The 23844-nt window shown below is 54.4% G+C and overlaps 3 long non-coding RNA genes across 5 annotated transcripts; 2 read left to right on the forward strand and 1 right to left on the reverse strand.

The window, feature by feature from the left end:
* The first annotated feature begins 948 nt into the window (after window positions 1-948).
* On the forward strand, window positions 949-3092 carry LOC102023830. Its single transcript, XR_261387.2, has 3 exons — window positions 949-1144; window positions 2641-2750; window positions 2990-3092. It is a non-coding gene; the product is annotated as an uncharacterized LOC102023830 (long non-coding RNA).
* A 2348-nt stretch (window positions 3093-5440) lies between these two features.
* On the reverse strand, window positions 5441-11254 carry LOC102024038. 2 transcript variants are annotated; one of them, XR_261388.2, is made up of 3 exons: window positions 11165-11254; window positions 7529-10661; window positions 5441-6756 (listed from the first exon to the last, which is right to left on the reverse strand). It is a non-coding gene; the product is annotated as an uncharacterized LOC102024038 (long non-coding RNA). The 2 variants fall into 2 exon arrangements; XR_001234460.1 differs by lacking the exon at window positions 5441-6756 and having other exon boundaries at window positions 9397-10661; window positions 10964-11241.
* A 113-nt stretch (window positions 11255-11367) lies between these two features.
* Window positions 11368-23807, forward strand: LOC102024365. Of its 2 annotated transcripts, none has more exons than XR_261390.2 (5): window positions 11368-11519; window positions 13381-13549; window positions 15712-15926; window positions 17630-17727; window positions 21469-23807. It is a non-coding gene; the product is annotated as an uncharacterized LOC102024365 (long non-coding RNA). The 2 variants fall into 2 exon arrangements; XR_261391.2 differs by having other exon boundaries at window positions 11371-11519; window positions 13381-13485.
* The last annotated feature ends 37 nt before the right edge of the window (window positions 23808-23844 follow it).

A 23844-nucleotide genomic window follows, 5' to 3' on the forward strand; every position in this document is an offset into this window, starting at 1 on the left:
GACCAGTTCACCTTTCCTTGTCTTTGTGTAACGGGGCCCCAGAGACTAGGCGGTGCTGGTCCACACAGAGGACCATCTTCCCAACTCAGTCCTCACAGCCTCTCGTGCCAACATCCTCCTAAAGCAGCTTCAAGAGAAGCCCCACATATCCCTGTCCCAGTTCCCTCGTGCTCCTGAGTCCGCTCAAGTCGCTGCCTAAATTTAACCATCACAGAAGGAAAGGAGACCCTCCTGGGGAGAGTCTGCTGGAATGAGCACTAAGACAGGCACCATCAGTGCTCATTACGGCCGCGCTATCCCGCGGTGCTTCAGAGGTGTGCATCTCCACCTGACCTCCAGTGAGGAGCTGTCAGTCGCCTCCTGGCTCTGTGAAGGAGACACCCAGCCTTGACGCCCCTCACAGCCTCCTCGGGCTGTGGGCGATGCGCTTGAAATCTGATGCCACGGCTCTGGAAGTCCCTATGTTGGAACTGACTAGTATTATCTGGAAATTGACATAAATGGCCTATTATTAAATCTCGCTGCGTTAGCAAGTCCAGCTTTACCGTCCAAACACCGTTCTGACCATGATCTTAAGAGAGCTGCCGTCGGATTTGTGAGGCAGCTCCATGAAGGGGAAGAAACTGAGCAACCCCTGGACAAGGAGCCTTGTGCTTGCGCTGATGTGGACAGAAAGAAATACAAAGTGGGACAAAGGTGAAGACAGACATAACTAGGACTTTTTCATGACTCGCTTCCGCATATGGAAAAAAGCAAGCAACTAGAGAATGCGCTTGGGAACTGCAGGACTTGGTTAGCGTCAAAGTCTGTCCTAGGAGGAGGCGGTGAACAGGCGCCTCCAGCTCTGTGTGCCCCCCCGCCTCCGTCCATGGTTCCGTCCTAACAGAGCCCGTCCCCTCTTAAACACTGAGTCACAAAGAGCGAGTGGAAAGAGCTGTTCGCCAGTGATGCACAGAGGTTCCGGTGGGGAGGCCTTTTTTCTGGTTGCTAGGTAACATCTCTCCACGGGTTCAAATCCAGCCCTTCCAGCAGCCACATCATCTGCTTGACTGTGTTCCTGGGACGGCACAGCCCCTTATTTGAAACGGTTTATATTCATCCACAATATGCATGTGTATTACTTACTTACTCAAGTATCCCTTAGGTGAGTGCTAACAGTCAGGCTCAGCAGAATCCGAAGATGAGGTCTGCCTAGGCCCTGACCTCCCCAGGAGCCTGCGTCCCGGGGGAAACAGGAGGAACGGCAGTCCAACAGGAAGTGCCAGTAATGATGCTGTCAGACTCTGTAATGGGTTGGATTGTGCCGCTCCCTTCCAAAAATTGACTTAACTGCTAGTTAACCGCATCTGGAGATCTTAGGTAACCACGTTAAAGGAGGGCAGGAGGGTGGGCCCAACCCAATGGCTGGTGGCCTCCCTGGAAAGGGAATCTGGACACAGGGAAGAGCACATGCTCGGGGAAGACCGGCTGGACGTACAGGGCAAGGCAGCCAGCTGCAAGGCAAGCAGAGGCCTCAGATCCCAACCCCGGCAGCCGCTTAAGTGGAACTTCTGACTGAGGAACTGTGCGGCTCACCGCCCAGTCTGCAGTCATCTGTACCGCAGCTCTCAGGCCTAGGACAACCTCGAGGGGAGGGGCTCCCAGTGGGGGGGGAGGAACAGGGTGGCCTCATGGGAGACATCGGGGAAGAGGCCCCGAAGGGCTGGCGGGATCCCTCGCGGCCAGGGAGGCTCCTTCAGGCATCGGCCCCACATGAAGACGGGGAAGGCGCCAAGGGCGAGGGGAGGCCGGGCCAGTCGCTAGGGTAGCACAGCTAGGACGAGGACGTGGCCCTGAGCACCGCAGGGCTGAGAAGGGGAACACGGAAGGGAGAAGGAATTGGAAGCGGCCAGGCCTCTTCAGATGCAAGAAAAACCTGGCAGTGCCCGGGCCTGGGCAGCATCTGCTCCACGCCACGATCAGTGGTTTCCAGGGCTACTGGTGCCTGTCCCCCGCTTATCTGATGCCCTGTGTTAGGCTTCCATCCTGTGCCTTCCCACTCAAATCATTAAGGACTCGGGTTTATTACAGCCTCTTCTAGTCCAGTGTCTGTAAAGATGTCTTCAAACGCATAGCTCTGAAATCTCCAACAAACAACACACAATAGTATTTTTTCCGGGTGTCACGTGGCCAGCGGGGAGCGCAGCTAAACCTTGCTTTAGGCTTAGAAGCTACTCAAGAAGACAAGAAGCTATTCTGTTGCACTGAAAATAGTAGGCATTTCTGGACCTTGTATAGCTATTTTAATGATGAATTTAAATTTTTTTACTTTTAATTTTTTTCAGTGCTAGGAATGGGACCCAGTACTGATGTCTGCTAGGCAAACGCTGTCCTACTGCGCTCCATCCCCACCCCAATAAAATTAAATTTAGAAATAATGATGATTCTTCTTCAAAAAACCTTTGAATGACCCTATGAAAGTGATTGGGCATTATTTTAAAAAAAAAAACACAAAACACAAAGACATAGAAAGCCAAAGGGACTCGGCTAGGGGACAGACCTACACGTTGCAGGGCACCTTGGTTATCCCTGCTCCATCTGAATTTGATTATGATTGAATAATACAAACTCAAGCCCATTACCATCTCTTCCTCCTGTCAGGGAGGGACCTGGGGAAGGAACCAGCGCCGTACCAGCTGCCTCCTCTGACTTCATCAAATCCTGCAAGCACGCCTCCAATGTACGGATGTAGTTGTCCCCGACAGGCTCAGGTACTGGATGCTGGGTTCCCAGTGTGACATTGCTGAGGTAGTGGGACCTTTAAGAGGCGTGGCCTAGCAGGAAGTAATTAGTGGGAGGTTAGTGCTGCCTCCTGAGACTGGCACAAGTCGGCAGGAAGTGGGTTCCTGCCCGCCACAGAGCGGGTCGCTATGGGAAGAGCCAGCCGGCCCCTCTGCTCTCTTCCTTCCTCAGGGACACAGGGCCAGTTGTCTTTTTACTCTCTGACCAGGTTGTGGCACAGTAACAGGGTCCCAGGCAACCGCCAGCGCCGTGCTCTTTGGACTTTGCAACCTTCAAAATTGTGAGTCTAATAAATGTATCTTCCTAATGCACGGCACTGGCTATTCTATTATCGCAACACAGCACGGACTACGCATGACCGTATAAGGTGCTTTCACCCTGTCTACAAGGGAGGCTCTCGGGGTTCAGGTCACCCTCACGCTGGGGATGGGAGATGCTGAGTTTGAGTCGCCTCCATCTCCTCCTTGTCCCACTGTCTCCACACAGAGCGCAGACTGACGTGCATGAATGCGTATCTCCTGTCCCTCTCTGCTGTCACCTGTGCTGGAGGCGGCACCTCTGGAGGAGCCGCTGGCCCTCACACACACAGTAGCAGGGAGGACACATCTCCAGGGAAAGGGCTCTGAGGTCTCCAGTTTCCAAGCCCCGCTCTGCCCCTTAGCGCGGCACACCCCTGAGCAAGTTACCCGTCCTCCCCGGGCCTCCCTCACGTCTGCAGAGCGGACTGATCTGCTGCACCACGCGTGGCTGCAAGGTGAGAGCAGGGTGCAGAGGCCCAGGCTGGCGAACACTAGCGAGGACAGCCGTGGCCGTCTTTCCACTGAAGCAAGGCTGTGTGGCGGCCCATGCACGTGAGGAGGAACCCACACATGCCTTTGCAACCTCAGGCACCTGAGGCCTCCTGAGGGTCGGGGCTGGGGGCCAGCACTCCACGCGCACGGAGCAACAGCCTGGAGAGGAACCTGGCTGGTGGCCCGGCGTTATGCTTCAGCGCATCCTGAACACTGGCCTTCTTTTTGGGACTTAGTCCTGATACTTCTTGAAATATCTAAAGTTGACAGCTTCAGCTGCATCTTCAGCATGACTCCGTGTACATAAGGCAGAGGGCGAGGAGCCACTGGGGGGTCTGCCTTCCTAGGGGACCCTGTGCCCACTGCAGTGGCCTCAGGACTGTCAGGGACAGCAACCCTCCCTAAAAGCGGTGCAGCTGAGAACAAATGGACCTGCCGCCACCTCCATTCGGAGAGGGGAGAAAGACATGAGATCGTCCTGCCAGAGCCTGGGTCTTGAATGCTCCCCAAAGGGCCATGCTGAGCTTCGGTCCCCGGCCTGCGGCACTACTGAGAGGCCCTAGGACCTTTAGGAGCTGGGGCTCTAGCGCAGGAAGCGCGGAACTGGGGCCCCCTCCTTCCTTGTCAGGGGCACAGGCCCCTCCGCCATGTGCTGGGCCATGATGTCCTGTGTCACCAAAGCCACGGGCCGAAACCTCTGCAGCTGTGCACCAGTCAACCTTTCCTGCTTTGAAGCTGTTACCTCAGGTATTTTGTCCCAGGAACAGAAAGCTAATGAACGCAGTGACCCCAGCCGCCGCCCCTGCACAGGAGAGATGGCGGGGCGACCAAGTGCTTCACGGGAGTCTTCGCAGGCCAAGCTGTGCCACCCCGGGGTCGCCATGAGCCTCTCGCTCCGCCAGCCGCCTGGACACGCATGTTAGCTGAGGAAGGACTTGAGCGCCTGCTCGTCCGCCACGTTTCCTGCAGCACCCTGGACGCGCCCGATCTCGCCTGATCTCCGCGGCTAAGCAGAGTCGGGCCTGGTTAGTTCTCGGATGGGAGCCCGCCCGGGACAGAGGCTCCCCACTCCCTCCCGGGATCAAAATCCTTCACCTTCCGGTGGTACAGGCGACACCCCATTCCCAGTGGGGACTCAGGCAAGTCTTAAATCTCCTCATCACCCCCAGTTTAATCCAGAGGTGACAGGTCAGCGTGAGGTGCTTGCTGCTAATATGGAAATGGCCTTCTAGCGGATTTACAGTAGCTGTGAAATAACCTCCGGGCACAGCCCTCCCGCAGGCCCAGACTCCCAGCGTGACCTCGCCTGCCCGGGCAGCGGCGCTCCAGGCCAGGGCCGGCAGGCGGCGCTGTGGCTCAGCCGCGGAAGCGCAGGCACCGGCCGCGGCGCGCCCTGCCCGAGCCACGGTCTCCAAATAAGGTCCGGCTCTCGCTGCGGCCAGACCGCGCCGGCCCCAGGCGCCCCGCAGCGCCTCGTGCTCCCCTGCTTCCGGCACAGAGGAGCCGAACGGCACCGCGCGCTGCTTTGCCGCCTGCCCTGCATCTGTGCCCCCGAAGCTCCCGGGGTGTCCCCAGGAACAGCCCCGCGGGCCGCGCCGCAGACCGGCCGCCCTGCGCTCATCCGCGCGGCTAGAGGAACCCGCGCCGGGCCGCGCCGCGCCTCCCCGCTGCCGGGCCGGACTCCCCTCTGCACCGCGCGTTCAGTGCGCGGGAGGGCTTTCCTGAGCGCCTGCTCCCGGCCAGCTCGGCCATCTGTAAAAGGAAGGCGATACCTTTGTTCGGCTCGATTAGTTGATGTCAGGCGCGCTCTCTGCAGATGAAAAGCGCTAAATTCTATTTATCAAATATTCAATTAGCCGCCCTTGGGAATGATTCATAATCATCTATTCAACCTGCTGAATAACCAAGCAGGGGAAAGGGAATGATCGGAAACAGAATTTTAAATACAGGTTTGCATAGATTTTGTACCCGTCGAGACTGAGCCAGTTTCCCAGTTAGCATCCCAGTTTCCCCCGGTTGCCCAGAGGCAGGGGGAAACACGGGCTCCGGCAGCTGCGGCCCACCCCGTGTTCACACCTGGCCTGGGGAGGAGCCTGGCTGCAGGCAGCAGCATGAAGTCCGACCGCAGGGGGAACCCAAGCAGGACCTCACTTCCCGGCCGGGTACGCCTCTCAAGCCCGGGGCTCGCGTCAACTCTCCCAGCAAGTCCACTTCCGGTTCCGGTCTCTCACTTCCTGTTGCTCACGGAGACTTCCCTGTTCTGCTCTGGCCAGGATTCCAGACGTTAGGTCGTGAGGGAGACATGGGCACTTTCGCATGAAAGACACCCGTGACCTCAAAGTTTTAAGGTGATGAAGAGCTATTTCCAATTGCTCTGAAGCACAGTCAGCCAACATGGCCCGTCTACCCTCATATCAGGGCTCTGACCCCACCAGGCCCTCAGTACCGCCTAGTGCACACAAGCCTCTAGAAGCGGGGGTGTTCTGGTCCATCCATTCATTCTGTAAATGTTTATTGAGCCCCTGCCCTGGTATAAATGCTCTGGGGGATATGCAGGTTAGACAGGTATGGCCGATTGTCTTTGAACTGCTGGCCAACTGTAACTTTCAAGAAGTTAAAAAGCACCATACAGATAGATGGGGAGAACGTATGCTACTTTGGATCCTCGAGGAAGTAGGTGCCGAGACAAGGGTAGATGTGCAAGAGGTTAACTGGAGAGAAGGAAGACAGAAGGAGCAGGAGAGGCAGGAACAGGCTAGAGGATGAGGTAGGTCTGACTCTCGGGAGATGGGGAGAAGGATGGAGAAGAAATAGTCTCAGACAAAAGAGCATCTCTGGGAAAGTCTCAGCCATCCTAGGGGGTCATAGAGCAGAGGCTGCCCCTCAGAGAAGATGGGAGAGATGTCCAGGCCCCTGGACCCAGGTGGGCTCCAACGCTGGCAGGACCCGACCTTGACAGGAAAGCTGTAGCAGATCCAGAAGCCACCACGCCGAGCAGCTGCTGGTTGAGCACAGTCCCTGTGCGGGCTCTTATCTGAAGCCTGCTGGACAGACGCTTCCACAGCCACTGCAGGCCAACGAGCTACTGAAATCATGAAAGTGCCAATGACGGACTCGCCAGGGTGGTGATGTTAGTTCAGAAGAGGTGAAGCAAAGACGCATATGTATACGGATGCCTGCGTGTCTGTGTAGAGGAAGGGGTAAAGGGGAAAGAAAGGACAGGATAACGTTTCAAAATTGTATTTGAAACTGGTTAACATCTACCAGGTAATGAAAGCTCAGCTTTGGTAGTTATCCTTTTCTACCAGGCGGAAATCGCTCGCAGTTTTTTCCTAGAAGTAACATGTATGTGCTGTCTAGGGTCCAGGCCTAATCAATAGTAAATAGCAAGTCAGATACAGTGATATGCACAGAAATCGGACACTAATTGGAGAATGCTCTGGTAGGAGGCAGAGTCATCTCTGTGTGCTGCTTTTGGATAATTAAGAACTCTGGGGGCTGACATTCTAGAGAGACGGGGACATAGGTAAATAGCCAGTTAAAACATCGTGTGACAGGTGCTACAACAGGGGTCAGCCACAGAGGGGCAGGTAACTCAGTCTAGGTACAGGGGCACAGGGCCGTCCACAGGCAAAGATGTGTCACCTGAGCTAGAAGGATGACAGCGTTAACCAGGTCCCGGGGGAGCACAGCAGGGCACAAGATCTGCGTGGAGCCTTCCTATGACACCTCTCTATACCTGCAAGCTGCAGCAGGACAAGAAGGGCCAATCTCAAGGGCTTGGAGCAAGTGCTGAGCTTGCAAAGCCAGCAGGTTAAATAATGAACTATCTTGGGTGCCATGCTCAGGAATGTGGATTTGTCTACTGAATGTAATGAGGAGACATGAAGTGTTTAAAATGAGAAAATAATATGATCAATATTTCTGCAGGTGACTCTGGGCCCAGTGACACGCACCTGCTGTCCTTGGAGTCTGAAGTGGGAGGTGCACTGGAGCCCAGCAGCTCATGGCCAGCCTTGAGACACTGTGTCCCAAAATATGTGCCGAATAGATTTGTTGTTCGTGACCACTCTAGTTGAAGGGTGGAAGATGGAGTGAAAGGACCCCAAGCTACAGTCAGGCAGGTGGGTCATGAGGCTGCTGTCGTTTAGGTAGGAAGTGACAGTGGCCCAAACTGGGATGGGGATGACAGGGCAACCTCAGGCAGCAGGGACACGTGCTGAGCTGGCCGCTCTGGCTCTCCAGCACTGCAGTTTATCTCCTGCTCACCAGAATGCTCCTTAGCCAGCTGCATGAAGGATGTCAGGGCCAAGAAAGAGATGACAGGGCTGCTAACTCCTATGAGCCATGGTCCACACAAGTCCGCAGTTACAGTATCAGTCTGCAGCACCAGGACATGCACAGCTTTATTCTTATTGCAAAGGGAAGCCACTTAGCAGAGTGTGGGGTGTCACTTACTTTTGCAAATGATCCCTCTAGCTAGGGAGTCCGTATGTCCAGGTGCGCTCTGGACAGTCCTGGCCTAGATCTTTTGCCTAGAGGAATTTGTTTGTAGAGCCTCCTTTTGTTTTCTTAAGTGCGCTGGTTTGGACCACAAACGATAAGACTCCGCTCGGAGGAGACATGGAGGAGGCCTCGGAGCGCGTCTGCAGTTCCGCTAGACACTGTGGTGGGGTCCTGGGTGGGGTGATGGCACTGATGCCCTTGGGTTGGTGTATGCAGGGAGGTCCAGCAGGATGGCAGCTGGGTTCACGGAGCAGAGAAGGAGAGGAGTCCTGCGCCCACGAACTGCACCCAGGCGGCAAATCCCACCTCTGTATCGCTCTCAGGTCTGCCATTCTTCACCCATGCACAAACCCAGCTCCCTGGCTCAAGTCTCTTCATGTCCCACCCGAATTCAGGCCCTGCCTTCCATCCCAGTGGACATCAGTCACTGTCCCCCTGGGCGATGGTCACACCTCTATCCCTGCAGCCTGCATCAAGGGCAGGCCCTTGAACTTGGTCAAACACCACCTTCACATCCTTGTCCCATGTGGACTGCCCCCAGGTGTCCTCGGGACCCTTCCGCCCTTTGGGTCACTCTGGATTCATGCCTGTCTCCTCCTGCCATCCCTGCCAGCTGAAGTTTTTATCCTTTGGGAAATGTAAATGTCGCCTCCACAGGGGTCACGCTCTTCTCCAAACGCCCAAGGCTCTCCAGTCTCACCTCTCCCGTGGCTTCACTGTCGTCTTCTTGTAAAACAGCCATCTGTGTGTTTACCCTCATCCCTGGAAGAGTGTGTGAGCTGCTGACGGAAGGAGTGATGTTTCTCCCTTCTAATCTCCCACCAAGAGCTTGGCGCACCACCAAAGGCTCAACTATCTGTGGAGTGGGATATGTCAGGCAGGGGGAACTCTGCCTGTGGTTTTCACTGATCTGACCCTGGTGGCTTTACCCGCCTGAGTCTCTCCTGACTGGAATCTCCCCATGAGTTCTTTGCTCCCAACCAGGAGTGGACATCCTATAGGCTAGAGCGGCCCAGGCCTGCCCCAGGCTACTAGGACTGGTGCAGAGGCTGTACAGATGTTAGACTCTTTCATTTTGTATTCTCATCACTCAGCTGGATGTGTGCTTTGGTCAATTCACTTCTGAATCTTAGGTTTCATATACACAACGCAAAGGCAACAAGATCAGTCCGGGATGCTGGGGAGATTAAAGAAGGCAGACATGTGGGATGCTTGGCAGAGAGCCTGCCACATAGGAAACTATAAATCAGTCATTGCTTATCAAGTGACTAACGAGCTGGAAGCCAGACAAAAAATCCCCGATGGAAGACACTGATGACTTTGATCACTGTAGTCAGTATTTTAATATCTTTGATGACAGTGGTCACACTGGACAGCGTGGGAGGCCTGGGCAGTCAGGCTTCCATTCCTCTGAAGACGAACTGGACAGCATTTCCCACGAAGCTGTGAAATGTTCACATCTTGGTCCCACTGACTGCGTTTCTAGGGAAATTGTATCAGGAAAGTTTACAAAAATAAGTGAAAAGCTTTTCCCCTAATGTTCACCTCAGCATCATTCACAACAGCAGAAAACGGGAACGACCAGCTGCGGAAATATTTAAGGGAAATGTGGCCCGACAGACCCTGGATGTAGCAGTTATATGTAAACACGCATTTATGAGGAGCGCGTTGTTACTGGAGGAAGTGCTTGCCGTGCTCAGCGAGAGCAGTGCGCCACGGCATTTTATGTAAATGACTCACTCTGCAGAAAGTGCACCCGCAGGAAGGCTGATTCTGGTTGTCCCTATCTCGGGGGAGATAGGGACTGTTCTTATTTCTGTTGTTAGTCTTCTTGCGGCCCTCTCGTGCGTAAAATGGAAATGCAGTACTTCTCTAACCAGCAAGAGAACTCTTGCTATTTTAAACGGTTATTGGTGGGTGCTGCCGCAGAGCCTGCTCAGCGTTGAGCCCTGGGTGTTTGGTGACGATGCCCAGTCAGTAACTACAGAGCGATGCCACCGTGGCCAGGGCACAGAGCCTGTCGTCTGGCCTCTGCACCTCGCTGGCCTCCCCGGGGAGGTGCGGAGATGCTAGCCCGCAGGTGGTCAGATCAGGTGCTCCGTGAGAGGCTCTTCCAGCCCCGCCAGTCTGAGTCTCCTTTGTGACCGCGTGTCCAAGCATGGAAATCGCGGCTCGGTCGGGCCGGCTGCGGAGTGGGAGGGTGGAGGCTGTGTGTGTTTCCGCCGCAGGGTGCCGAGCAGGTGACGACAGAGGACTGATTCAGAGGCTGCAGCTGCGTGGAAGACCGGGCCTGCCGCAGCCAGCTCTCTCTGCGGGAGTTTCGGAGAGAGAGGGGCCCCCACCCCCGCCTTTCTTCCTCCCGCTGTCGCCCTGCCAGCTCTCACTGGCTCGCCACAGGGCCATCTGACACTGGCGGCGAGCACACCTGCAGCTCTCTCCTGCGAAGGCCTGTGAGGCGCTGAGGGCCCGGGGCTGGGCTCCGCATCCTTCCTGGCTCCCTCTGCCCTTGCCGGGCACGCAGCAGAGGAAGAGTGCTCCTTCTGTTCTCAGCCTTCCATCTGGAATGCGGAGCCCCCTCGGAGCCTGGGGGACAGACAGGCTGTCACTGCAGGCCCGGGCGCAGGAGCAAACAGGTGCCAGCACCCGGAGGTGGCTTTCTACCCGGAATTAGCAGGGCAGGCACACGACTAAGTCTTAGTCCCACGGCACTAAGCTTGAGTAGACTTCTTAGGGGCTGTGTGTCAGCAGGCGCTGCCCAGCACAGCTCTGGAGACAGGCTCCGCGGGGAGTGCAGCCTGCGGCCTGGTCAGCATTGCGCCCCACATTTTACTGCCTCTGTGGCTCAGGAACAATCACCCAAGCCCCGTAAGTACCAGCTTCCTTACCTATAAAATGAGGCTCACAGACACTCACTGCGCAGGTTGCTCTGTGGGTTACACGGGGTGATACACGGAAAGCGCTCACCCCGTGTCTGGCATGCAGAGGAGCTCAGCCAACGGCGGCTGGTTTTGTTACGGAGCTCTTCCTCGGGCTCAGCCCTCATGTGGGCAGTGAACAAGGTACAGATGTCTCAACCACATCCCTACCTTGGTGAGTCAGGACTATCCCCAGGAAACAGTTACACAGCTAAGCAGCAGGTGGGTAAATGCAAAAGTGACCGGGAGGAGGCAGCAGTGCTATTTATAACAGCAGCATGCTGGCAGCAACCCAGACGCCCAGCGAGCCTGTAATGACTAAGCAAACCCCAGCCGTTACTATGCCAGGCGCCGCAGAGTGGCAGGGAAGGCGGGCATGCTGCTGATGCCCATACATGGAAACGTGTCTCCAAGATGGGAGTCTTTAGGGGAGATCACAAAAAGGCGAGAGCCCGCTGTTTCCTCAGACGTGTAAACACAGGTGAAGTCTTCCACACAGGTCAGAGGAGAGCTTGGAGGCATGAAAGTGAGTGAATGCACGTCTGCTTGTATTTTTGTTTTGACAGGTCATTTAATGAAGCAACTTTAGAAAAGACAGTGGGGTCACTAGCACTAGAAAGTCTTCTTTCTTTCTTTCTTTTTACCTTCTTTCTTTCTTTTTCCTTTCTTTCTTTCCTAGACAAAATGCCCAGACTAGGCACAAAATATGGGATCCTCCTGCCTCAGCCTTCTTGAGTACTGGGATTACAGGCAAGCACCACCAAGCCCAGCTCACTGGGGTCCTAAGAGGAGTTCCAAAGAGAGCAAGTGTGGAGTAGAAGGCTAAGGAAGGCTTCACAGGGATGAAGATGTCCTAGCACATGTGGAAGCATCTGTAGATTTGAATAAGGGGAACAGAATTATCCCAATGGGACTGTTTGTGTCCCCCTCACCTGCCATTTTCTTCTGCTCAAAAGAGAAGCTTGAGTTGTGTCCCTCGGGACAGTATGGGAATCAAGCAGGGGAGAGTCAGGCCTGGGCTTCTCCTCAGGGGTCAAGGGGATTCAAGGTGAGGCTGTTTATGCACCAGGCATCACGACTTGGCTCATCTACACTACAAACTGGAAACTGGATCTCTGGGGCTATAAGAGGTCCACCAGCTGTTGTTCAGGTCTGGCCAGCCCTGGGGCAGCTCTGGGGTCATGCCTCTGTCCCCAGTGTGAGTCTGGAGGCCTCAAGAAGGGGCACTTCCAGTGGGTGAACACATCCAGGTGCTAAGAGGGCCACACAGCCCGGCCCCATGGGCACAGTAGCTCCTGTTCTCAGCACCCCGCTGAGCCTCACCTTTGTCCAGCTGTGATCCCGTGCACCTTCACAAACTCGTAAAGAGTGTTCCTGGGGGAGGGGGCTGGGGATTTAGCTCAGCAGCAAAGCGCCTGCCTGGCAAGTGCAAGGTCGTGAGTTCGATTCCTGGCACTGGAAGAAAAACAAAAACACAAAACAAAACAAAATGAAGAGTGTTCCTGGGTTCTGAGAGTTGTTCTAGCAGCTTCTCAAGGAATTCTGATTTTATAACCAGTTGTTCAGAAGTCCAGGAGGCTCAGGACTTCCGGGTGGCATCCGACGGGGTACAGTCTTGGGGGAGGAAGCCATTAAACCTGAAGGATCTGCACTAACTCTGAGCAGTGCCGGGACTGAGCTATAGGACTGAACTTGTGACCAGAGAATCGGAGAGCCGGTGGTCAGTGACAGAAAACATCCTATCGCCTAAACTTTCAAATTAACTGTGTGCCCCTAAGAAGTGGGGGAGACACGAGAGGCCCCAGGCAAGGGCTAAAGTATATCCGGGGCACTGCTCTGAGAGTTTCCTGAGGATTACACCGCCCTTGCCAGGGGTTAGGAGAGCCTGGGCCTCGCCTGCTCTTCCCATCAACTCCTTAGGAAATTGTAATGAGTTAGATGCTACCAAGCTTCCCCCCGACAAATTTTCAAAACCTGTTTGTTTTTTGAGAAAGTGTCCTCACTATATTGCTCATCCCATCCTCAAAATCCTAGGCTCAGGCAGTCCTCTTGCCTCAGCCTCCAGAGTACCTGGAACTACAGGTGCATGCCATCACACCCAACCTAAAATTTCAATGCCTTAATCGTTTATATGTTTGCTGCCTTAAAAAATCATGGACTTGTTACTTATCATGCTCTTATTTCAGGTTTCCACAGAATGCAGTATTATCTCTAACCCTGTTTTGAATGTGCTTTTAAAGAACAGTTTTAGTTCCCTCCTCATAGCCAACAGGATTCAGAGCCTCTTTCTCTGCTCATCCTGCTGGACAGCCACTCCCACATCCCCGAGGAAAAGAAAACCTGCCCAAACGTAAATCTCCACGAAGAGCTCAAGCCCAGTGTTGCAGTCTTTTTTCAGATCGCCTCCTGCCCCGGCCCTCATCCCGCCGAGGCAATTCGCTGCTTGGTTTCTCCTCCGCTTATCTTGAAGGCACTTCAGACTTACGCTGTCCGTAAGTAAATGCGAGGTCTCTCCAAGCCTGCACTGCCGGCCAGTGAGTCTTCCTGAGGCTCCAGGTGAGCGGCACAGCATCCAGCCCTGGGGTCACCTCAGCAAGAAACTGGGAGCTGCTCTTATTTCCTTTATCTCCCCAACCTCTCCAGACCCCAGCCGCTCTGTCTTCCCACGAGCCCTGAAATCCACCCCCTGCTGCCCCGTAGTCCAGTCTCTCACCAGGAGGCTGTCGGCCTCCTCCCAGGATCCGTCTAGATTCCCTTCCCGCCTGACCCCGCACATCTGACCCTCTGCTGAGAGCCTTCCGAGCGCTTCCTAGTCCCTGAAACACCAGTTCTCTCAGGCCCTGCCGAAATGCCCTTGTGCTCTGTGCTCTGCCTCCTGGGCTTCCACTTGTCCCACACCCTCTCAAGTAGGCCTTTGACCATCAGTGCCTTCCATCTAAATCAGTGGGGGCGAACCTATGGCACGCGGGCTGCGGCAGGCTGTTTGTGTCATTGAAAGCTCTAGAAGGTTCGCCATCTCTGCTGTGGACTGTTCAGAGGCCACCACAACCGTCCCTCCATCTAGCTAGGCGCCCACCTGGCTTTTGAACTTCTGCTCAAGCATCATTTCAAGAGAAGCCCTCTCTGATCCCTTGGTCTAGGCAGCTCCTTTACAACAAATTCTCCTTTAACCCACTCTTTCCCTTCCCCAGAGCACGCATCTTGGCTTGCAGTTATGTATCGTTAATGTGACAGCTTGATTTCTCTGTTCATTATTGGATTCCAGCATCCAGCGTAGAGCCTAATTCATGTTGTCTTCTAAACCATTTAATGATTTAGTGAATCCGTGCATACATGAATGAATGAGTTAAAATACTGGGGCTCTGGCTAATCTTTTGATTTTCTAAAACTCATGACGTCACAAAGTTGATCAAAGCCATACATTTCAAATGTCCACTGGGATGAGTACCAGGGAGGTGGGGAGTTGCGAAACCAGGGATGACGACAGGGGCGCTGTCCTGCAAGTGCCCGGCACTCAGTCACTCCGCGGCACCTCATGGACAGGACACGATTCAGGGAGCAGCTGGGTGGAAAGGTTTGGAAATCAACCCAGCTCCTCCTGGGTGCTGAGCCCCTCCTTTCAGCCCGGTGCCTGAGGCTCTGGAGGAGCGGTGGGCATCCTCGGTTGTTCAGCTTCAGGGAGAGGGCTCCTGTTCATCTGGAGGCTCAGGGAGACTGAAAGTGCTTTAGTGTTGGGGCAGAGGCCACACGGCAGAAGTCCTTCCTGCTGCATTAGCTTCCCATCGCCGGGGCAAAGCACCTGACCCCTGCAGTTCAAAGGCGGAGAGGTCTGTTTCGGGTTCACACGGTCAAAGACGTCAGCCCACGGCTGGCTCCGAGGGAGGAACATCATGAAGAAAGGGCGTGGTGCGGAAAGCTGCCCCACCCATGCTTCTCAGCCGCCAAAGGCGCAGAGAAAAAGGGCCAGAGGCAGGACACGTCCCCAAGGTCTCGTCCCCAGGCCTCACGTCCTCCAGCCCGTTCAGCCGTGAACTTGCCATTGGGTTAACCCCTTGACGAGGTCAGTGCGTTCACAATCCAGGCAGCTCTTAATCCAGTTCAGGTGACTGCCAAGATTATAGTGCTCTGATGCCTGTCCTGCCCCTGATGAGAGTTTGGGTGGGGAAAGCAAGGTGCAATTACACAGGTCCCTAAACCACCGAGGTGCTAAGGAACCACGCATTCAGCATATGAAAAGGGGAAACAGATGCTTATTAAGGGCCAGAGACCAATGCAGTGGTACTGGCAGCTCTCCTGCAGTGGCTCCACCAGCCCTGCTGCCAGGGCAAGGCATCCTAATCCAGCGGTGGGCATGCAAGTATACATACACACAAGCACACATGGGTGGCATGTACATGTGTGCACACATGTGTTGGATGTGGCTATCAAAAGAACTGGCATTAATGGAGCCTTGTGAGTGAAGGTGATTCCCCACCCTCCCTGTCAGAGCTTCTGTCCAGGGAGACGTACAGGTGTAGACTGGCTCTCACAGAGTGCTGTGATTTGAACAAGAGTCCCCAAAGGAAGGAGATGTTCAAACTTGGTCCCCAGCTGGTAGTGCTATTCAGAGGTGGTGGAACCTCTCAGAGCTAAGGCTGAGTGGGAGATCTTCTGGTCACAGGGCCATGGCCTTGAATGAGACAGTTAGACCCCATCCCTCCTCTTCCTTTCTTTTTTAGATCCAGGCACGAGGATGAGCTTCCTGGCCATGGTCTACGGCCACGGTGTACTGCATCACCACAGGCCCAAAACAACAGAGCCAATTCATCGTGGGTGAAAACCTTCCAAACTGTGAACCCAAACAAACCTGGATTGTTTTGAAAATTCTCTGTGTTCAACTGAGTGGTTTTCCTGTCCTTGCTTCTCCAAGAACACCAAATCGTAGAGAGAAATGGTAAAGGGCTGGAGATGTAGTTCAGAAGCAGGGCAGGTAGAAGGCCCTGGATTAGAGTCAGAGAGAGAGAGAAGAAGAAGAAGATGAAGAAGAAGGATAAGAAGAAGGAGGAGGAGGAAGAGCAGGAGGAAGAGGAGGGGGAGGAGGGGGAGGAGGAGAACAGGAAGAAGGAGGAAGAGGAGGAGAAGAGAAGAGGGAGGTGTGGGAGGGGACTGGCGGGGCCTGAGTCACCCACAGGTACACAGGGGATGGCACTTCTGACATGTCCAACGGGGCTGCAGGGGAGGGGAGAGGAAGGAAAGGAGAGAATTGCTCAGAAGTTGGCCTCCGCATCACCTTGTGACTATAGGACCTTACACTGTGATATCGTATATCACATAAATTCTTAGCCTCTATGTGAGTTCTGCTGACTTCACTGGCTGTCATTCTTCAACAATCACTTTGGTTCCTTTTCTCTGACAACAAGCAAAGATTAGCATGTATCACTGACTATCTCTCCATACAGCGATAGCCATTGCCAATGTCTGAGTAATTCTTTGCCACCAAGCATAAATAATATAGCCTTTATTATATAAAATTGTGATGATGTGGTGCACTTTGCTTCTATTGTGGCTTCCTGTGTTAAGAATGACCACAGCCCGCTCCCTAACATGGCCTTATGGCTGCGCATCGTTACACCTGTGGATGTCCCAGGACTTAACAAATCCCCTCAGACGCACCTTTGTTTCTGTACAACTTTTGATCATGCAAGTGGTGTAGGACCCAACAAATCCCCTCCAGTTCCTTAGGATAAATTCCTGGATGTGAATAGCTGAGTCACGGGATATGAATTTTCATATTTACTGCCAAATCATCTCTCCTAAAGGCAACGGTATGACTCCCATCTGAAACTCATGTCAACACACAACTGCCGCTTAACAATAGGAGGAGGTGGACCCTTCCCGAGATTGCTTAGGCCGTGAGGGAGGAGCTTCACCCCTCTGTCCCAGGGGCAGAGTTCGCCACTCTTGGGAGTGGATTCCAGTCAAGAGGCTGAGTGCAGCCTGACCTCCTCTGCACTCCCCACTTCCTCACTTAACTTTCTAGCACATCATGACGCAGCACTAAGCACTTAGCGGGTGCTGGTGCCAAGCTCTGGGACACCCCAGCCTCCAGAGCCGCAGGCCGGATTCACTGCTGTTGCTCATACACCACACAGCCCGTGGGATTCTGTCATGGCACCTGAAAACACACTGAGGCACCAGTTTTATTAACAGTGTGAGGACACAGCGTGCGCAAGTGTCCACCTCCCCAGACACTCAGCACTGGAGAGCGGCGATTTCTTCTCTCTTAGCTCTTTAATTTTAAGCAAAATGGTACATGTTCAACATGCTGAAAGCCACCCTCATACCCTTCCCCTCCTGATGCAGCCACAGATACACAGAGGATGGCACTTCCAACTGACCAAAGATACACAGGCAAATTTCACTGCCCATATTTCAACGTGAATATTCAAGTAGGTTTCATCTTCTCTGATGTGTCGTGAGTGAACATGTACAGCGTGGTCCTCCTCACACATGTAAAATAGGCTGTTAGAGGCAATGCTCCCAGCACTTGTCACCAACTTAAGGTGGCTTGAACTCTGTACCATTGGGGTCATGATTTTTAGTAACCTTATTCTTCTACTGTCTCATGACTCCTTGTTCTCTTTTGCTGTCCTGCAGGCTTTCAGCTCTCTGTGGCTTCGTGAGGCAGAGAGGAAGGGGAGTTGCCCGCCCAAGCCCTCCAGGGGAGAGTGATGCTGACTGCGCCCCCGCTTGAGGTGAGGAGTCCATCTGCCACGTGTCTGCTGCCTCCCTGACACTGACTTGGGCTTGGGAAGTAGCCATGGGTTTGGACGCAGGAAAGTCCCAGTGACTCATCCTGTCCTGGATGGCTGGGTGAGATCAAGACACTCTCTTAAGGTAAAGGGGCCTCATTTGAAATTCACCAAAACCCCCCAGTGTCTCCAGCAGTTCCTCCCGTCTGAGAAGCTGCACTGGCTTTGTGACACTTGACCATTCACATTTGGCTGTAGCAAGGTCCAGCTCCGGAATTTAATCATCATATTGAACAACTAATTTCGAAATTGGGCTTTTGATCAGGACTTCCTCATAGGAATATTAATTGCCTGAAGTTTGCAGCCAGAAAATACCTGACAGCCTGGATTTTATGGCTCGTTCTAGATAATAGTGACACATCCCTGAGAAATGCTTCTGCTCCCTAACTCCTTAAATTGGATGTTGTTTATAATAATGTAGCTGAAGCAGTAGCACTTTATCATAAGAGCTGCTGTCCCCACAGAAAGTCATTATTCAGTGTATTCTTGATAAATTGGTCATCACTCATAGGCAGGAGAGAAACTGATGTGCCCTACGTTATTTACAGGGGAACAGGCAATGTGTTATCTTCTTATTGGCCTGATGTTTTTCCCACCAGGTTTTTGCTACCAGAAGGGTTATGTTTTCTCCTGCACATCACTCAGGGAATTATGTCAATATTTTTGGTCTTAAAGGCTTTCATACCCAAGCTATAGGAATCCCACTTCTAGTTCCAGAATGATTTTCAGAGGACAATCTGGGGAAGGGAATTCTTTTCAGATATGATTTAGTCTCTGACCTCCCAAATGAAAAAACGAAGACGTGGTGAACAGTCATGAGTAACTTTGTTTCCGAAAACCATCCGTGTCATCAGATGAAAGCCAGATGGTTTCACCTCCCCCTCGTGTACAGAGAGGCAATGGGGCGCTGCAGTTCTGTGTCCCAAGCAGAAACCAGGCAAGCTAGAGATTAATGCCCTCCTCCGCTGACCTGTTGGTCACTTTCCCATCACTGGGACACGGTATCCGACGCCCACAACTTAAAGGACGAGCACTTTACCTCACCTCATGGTTTCAGGAGACTCGGTTCATGGTCAGCTGGCTCCAGGGCAGGAACATCATGGTGGAGGAGCATGGTAGAGTCTAGCTGCTTCTTCCATGGTGGCCAGGAAGCGGGGCCGGACACAGTGTCAGAGAGGGAGCAGCCAGGAGCCAGACACGGTCTCCAAGGAGACACCTCCGGGAGCCCCCACACACACGCAGAAGCTGCCTTACTAACCCTGACAGCTCCCAAGCCAGCCAAGTCGGCCGCTAGCTTATCTAGCCCATCAGCCAAGGAGAGAAGCCCAGGGGAGAACACGGCGTTGCAGCGGGGACAGAGTTGTGGGTGGACATCTACGGGCTCTCAGCCCCCCACCTTGGGTGTGGGCATGGCTAGCTGCCCACTCCGCTTGGTCCATCATGGAAGACAGTGTCCCTGGCTATGGCTGCTCTCACTCCGTCTGCCAGCTGTGTGGGTGTGCGTGGCATCCTGGTAAAGCGCCTGGGGGAGGTGTCCCTGAGAATGGTGTCAAGCAGGTCACATGCAGCTTGTTGTCCTTTCAAGGTCTCGGGCTCTCCTCTGGAGCATTCCGGGTATTAGATTCTGCTGATATGGCTCCAAGACCACAAGAAAACTTGCACCTTTTTGTGCTCTCTTGACTCCAGGTGATAATTCTTAGGGAGCTCATCTGCTGGTCTCTACAGAGTCCTCACTGCATCCTCAGCACGGTGCTGTCAGGGGAAAGTGGCACCAGAGTGGCCCCACACATGGCACTGCACATGTACGGCATTTCAAATGCTTCCGCAAGCACTGTCCCCGGGTGACGCAATCAGCGGTTCAAGGGCATGCATCCTCAGTCCCACCACCAGCTAAGTGTGTGCCTGGGTCTTTTTCCTTCTGCCAGGGTCAGAGCCCTGTCCCTCTTCTGGAAAGTAGGACTGTGCTTGTGCTGATGCAGGAGGGCTTCACTGGGGATCAAAGGTACACACAAGTCTTCATTCCCGCTTCCCGCTGTCCTCACACCAGCCCCTGTGCTGACGAAGAAACACCGGCAGCAGGGCGCAGGCAGCAGCGGTGTTGTATAAATAGCTGTGGTGGGTACTGCATTTGCAGTTTTCACCTGCTTTCACACATCTTATCTTGGCTAGGTTTTTTCACAACCCCCTTCCTTACAGGTGAGGAGATAAGCTCAGGAAGCAGGGCAGATGCATGAGTGTTCTGCAGAGGAACAGAAGCAATATACAATATACTTATGATCATACACAGGATTTATCAGGCAGGCTTGCAGGGCCAGAAAGGGAAGCGTTCCAATGGGAATCTGTGGATCAGAGGCAAAAGAATCCAAGATGGCTGTCTGTGGAGCCTGAGAGCTGGAGGATCCAGGAGCAGTTGAAGGTTGAAGACCTGGAAGTTCTCTGTACTTGCCAGTGCAAGTCTGCGCTGGAGGGCTGGCAACCAATATCCAAAAGCAATAATGGAGGCCAGAGCTCCTCCAAAAAGGGAACATTCCCTTCTTCTTTCCCTTTTTATTCCACCAGGCTGCAAGGCTATTGGTTGGCACTGCCCACACCCGGTGGGGGGGCTGCCCTCCTCAGTTTGCTGGCCTTCAGGTCAGTCACCCAAGACACACCCAGAGCTTCTCTACTCTGCTAGGTGCTTCCTTCCAAAGCTGATGTACCACCACGACTGATCACAATGGGCCCTGGCTCTCACTGCTGGCGTCTGGGGCTGGAAATGCTTTGCTGGGGCTATCTTGAGGGGTGTTCCACATCCTTGATTTTGAGGCTAGTGGCACAGTCTTAGATATGCCAACCCCTAAATTTTCAACTTGTCCTGTAAGGGGCAGACTGTACCCCAATGGAGAAACACTGGGGTGGGGTAATTTGTACACAGGGTAATGAAGAACAGAGAGACCAGGAAAAGTCCCCGTGCCCCACACCCACAGATAGTCTGTCCCCAGCCACTGCTATACCTCTCCTCAAAGGATTTATTACAGAGCCGTAAGCAAAGCTCCTGGTAAGTTCTGCCTGATGCACAGTAGAAGTTCCGAGAGGGAAACATTTGTGTGAGCTTTGGGCTGAGGCATCAGCCTTCCCTTTCTGACCCAGGACAGTGAAGTGAAGGGCAGGGAATGTGTCCTGGTGCTACAGACTGAAGGGAAGACAAATGTGTGGGGTGCTGCAGCAGAGAGAACCCCAGTGAAGACACAGAGGGAACTCCATGGGGTGGGACGAGGACGGAAGGGTCCACAGTGGGGAGGTGGGAGATGAAGCTGGGGGTGGCGAAGGAGAGGACAGAGGAGCTGACATGGTAAGTCGGGCCTGTGGGGGCGATAGAGGCTTATCTAGCAAGAGTGTGCAGCTAACAGGTAGGCCTGGTGGTGTATGTCTGTAATCCCAGCTCTCAGGAGGCTGAGGCAGGAGGATTGTTGCAAGTTCGAGGCCAGCCTGGGCTACAAAGTGAGCTCAACAACAGCCTGAACTGCATAGCGAGACCCTGTCTCAAACAGGCAAAAAAAAAAAAAAAAAGAGTGTGCAGCTAGTCTGTTATGAGACTCACCCCTTTTTTTTTCTTTGTATTTTATTTTATATTTTGGTAGTGGGGATTAAACACAGGGCCTTTGCACTGAGCTATAACCCCAGCCCTTTTTTATTTTTACACAGGGTTTCACTGAGTTACTAAATTACCCAGGCTGGACTTGAGCTTGGGCTCCTCCTCCCTTGGACTCCCACAGGCACGCGTCTCCAAGTCCTGCCCAGCTGCCACAGGAAGGACGGATGACTGGCCTGTACGTGGCACAGCAAGCAAGGTCACGAAGGAAAGGCACTTCAGACCCAAAGCCCGCTGAGGACTAGGGTGCCTCGGGGGCAGCTGGCAGCCCAGCACTGACCCGGCTCAGCTCAGAGGCCCTGCGTCTCGCTCCAGGATGACCCCCTGAAGGCCAGCTGATCCCCACAGAAGCCATTGTTCTCGCCCACCAGCGTCCCCAAGACAACAGGCAGAGAGGGCTTTGAGGGAGCCTCTTCCTGGCTCAGGGCAGGAGGCTGTGCAGAGGAGAAGGCCGAGAGCCTCACGGGGGAGTCAGGATTTCCCGGGGCGAGCAACAAACCCTCAGGGCTTCCACACTCCCACTCCTCAGGAAATCCGGCCCCACAAGCAACAACACAAAACCCTTGAAAAAAGGCAGTATTCAAGTCACAGGTCTATTTTTAGTCTGCACGAGCTGACTTGTGCTTATGTGACTGTCCCACTGTCTACCTGTGAGCATTGCAACACTTCCTGTGTGTAAGGCATCCTGCGTTTTGTGGCTGGGGAGCTGGGGGGGGGGGGGCTCTTAGCGGGGGTCAGACCTTGGCTGTAGGCGGCCCGGGCACAAGGGGCCAGGCTGGACAACTGCCGAGGGAAACTGGCGACCGTCCCCGTGGGCTGTAAGCTCACAGCGCTTTTGGGTTTTCCACCTCTCAGTAGGTCAGCTCTTTCTCCTGCACAGCTACACGCTGTTCACTGGGTTATTCACATACTTTTTTTCTGGAGCATTGAATACGTGCTGTGTGTCAGCTTCTCTTTGCCAGGTGGGGTCTCAGAAAGACCTAAGAGTGAAAGCACAAAGAAAGAAAATGGCCCTAACATGACAGTGCCCCAGGGCATCATGGGAAGCGGGGCCCTGTGGGAGCAGAGCAGTGGGAGGGCCTGGCCTTGCTCATCAGGGACACCTGAACTGTGTTCAAGGATGAGGTCTCCAAAGCCAGGCCCCTGGAGTGTTAGCAGTTCAGCCTAGGAAAGCGGGGTCACCAAGGACGAGGACCACCTGGACAGATTCTCTGCATGTATGTCTATCACCAGGTCCTTTCTGAGAGTCCCAAGAAAAAAGTAAAACTGCCTGTTCAAAGGCTGAGTGTGCGTCTCCTCCAGCCCAAGCGGCCGTGGCGGAGGCCTCCCGAGGGGTGCTGCAGGCACAGCCACCAGCAGAGGGGGCCTCAGGCTTGGCCAAGGGGCGGAGAAGGACCTTTGGAGAGAGAGAGGGCCCAGCACAGGGGACAGAGTTACCGGGAAACTGTTTGGCTTGATCGCTACTTGCTGAGGATGAAGTCACAGCCAGTGGGAAATGCCCAGTGATTAACAGAGGTTACAAAACCAGAGGAAGAAGGCCCAGGCTGGGAACAAGCTGGGGGCCAGGGAGCTCCGCTTGTCCTTAGAGCCGCACCTCAGGCAGCACCAAGGCCTGAGGAGTTCACACTGGCCTGCAGGGCCTGGCCTAGATCCAGGCCCAGACCCTCCCATCACACGGGGTGTTCACTGCTAACCCTGAGGGAGACTTTGCACACTGAGGAAAACAGTGTGGGGCCCCGGGGGCCACCAGCAGGGGACGGTGACTTCCCGACTCATGGATGACTCCATCTGGGAAGTCAGAAGCTGGAGCCCCTCGCCACTGCCAAGGGGCCATGAGGACAGTTCCGAGGTCTCCTCCGGTCACAGAGCCTTCCAACGACTGTGACAGGGCAGCCTGTGGAGACTGCGTGTCTCTGTGGACCCAGCTGCCGTGGTCTGTGCGGGTGGGGAGCCAGTGGCCTTGATGACCCTGGGGTCTAGGGACAATGCCCCGAGGGACGGTAGGACAAGGCCCTGCTGTGACAGACGACCAGTCAGTAGGGTGCCTGCCCTCCCCCTTTCACACAGAAAAAGCAGCCCCTTATCACGTAAGCCCTGCCCCCTCGGAACCCTGCCGCGGCCCCTTGCGGCTCTACGCCGGCTGGGTGCTGCTCGGGAGGGCTGGCTGTGCAGGAGGAAGGCATCCGTCGGAGGAGCCCAGGATTTGTGACCCTGCCTCCTGGAGCAGGCTGGCGGAGGCGCTGCAGACCATGGGCAGAGCTGCTCCGGGGCGCCCAGGACAAGCCACCCGGGCAGCGCAGTGGCCCTGGGGCGCAGTGCCCGCTTCCGACGCCAGCCCCCGGCTGCCCCACTGGCATCCACCCAGCTCCGGTCGCCGCGCAGCCCTGGAGCAGCCTGGGACGCGGCCCTGCAGGCTGGGCCGCCTTGGG

The sequence above is a fragment of the Chinchilla lanigera genome, unplaced genomic scaffold (genome assembly GCF_000276665.1).
Source record: "Chinchilla lanigera isolate Chin_1 unplaced genomic scaffold, ChiLan1.0 scaffold00028, whole genome shotgun sequence".
Lineage (NCBI taxonomy): Eukaryota > Metazoa > Chordata > Mammalia > Rodentia > Chinchillidae > Chinchilla > Chinchilla lanigera.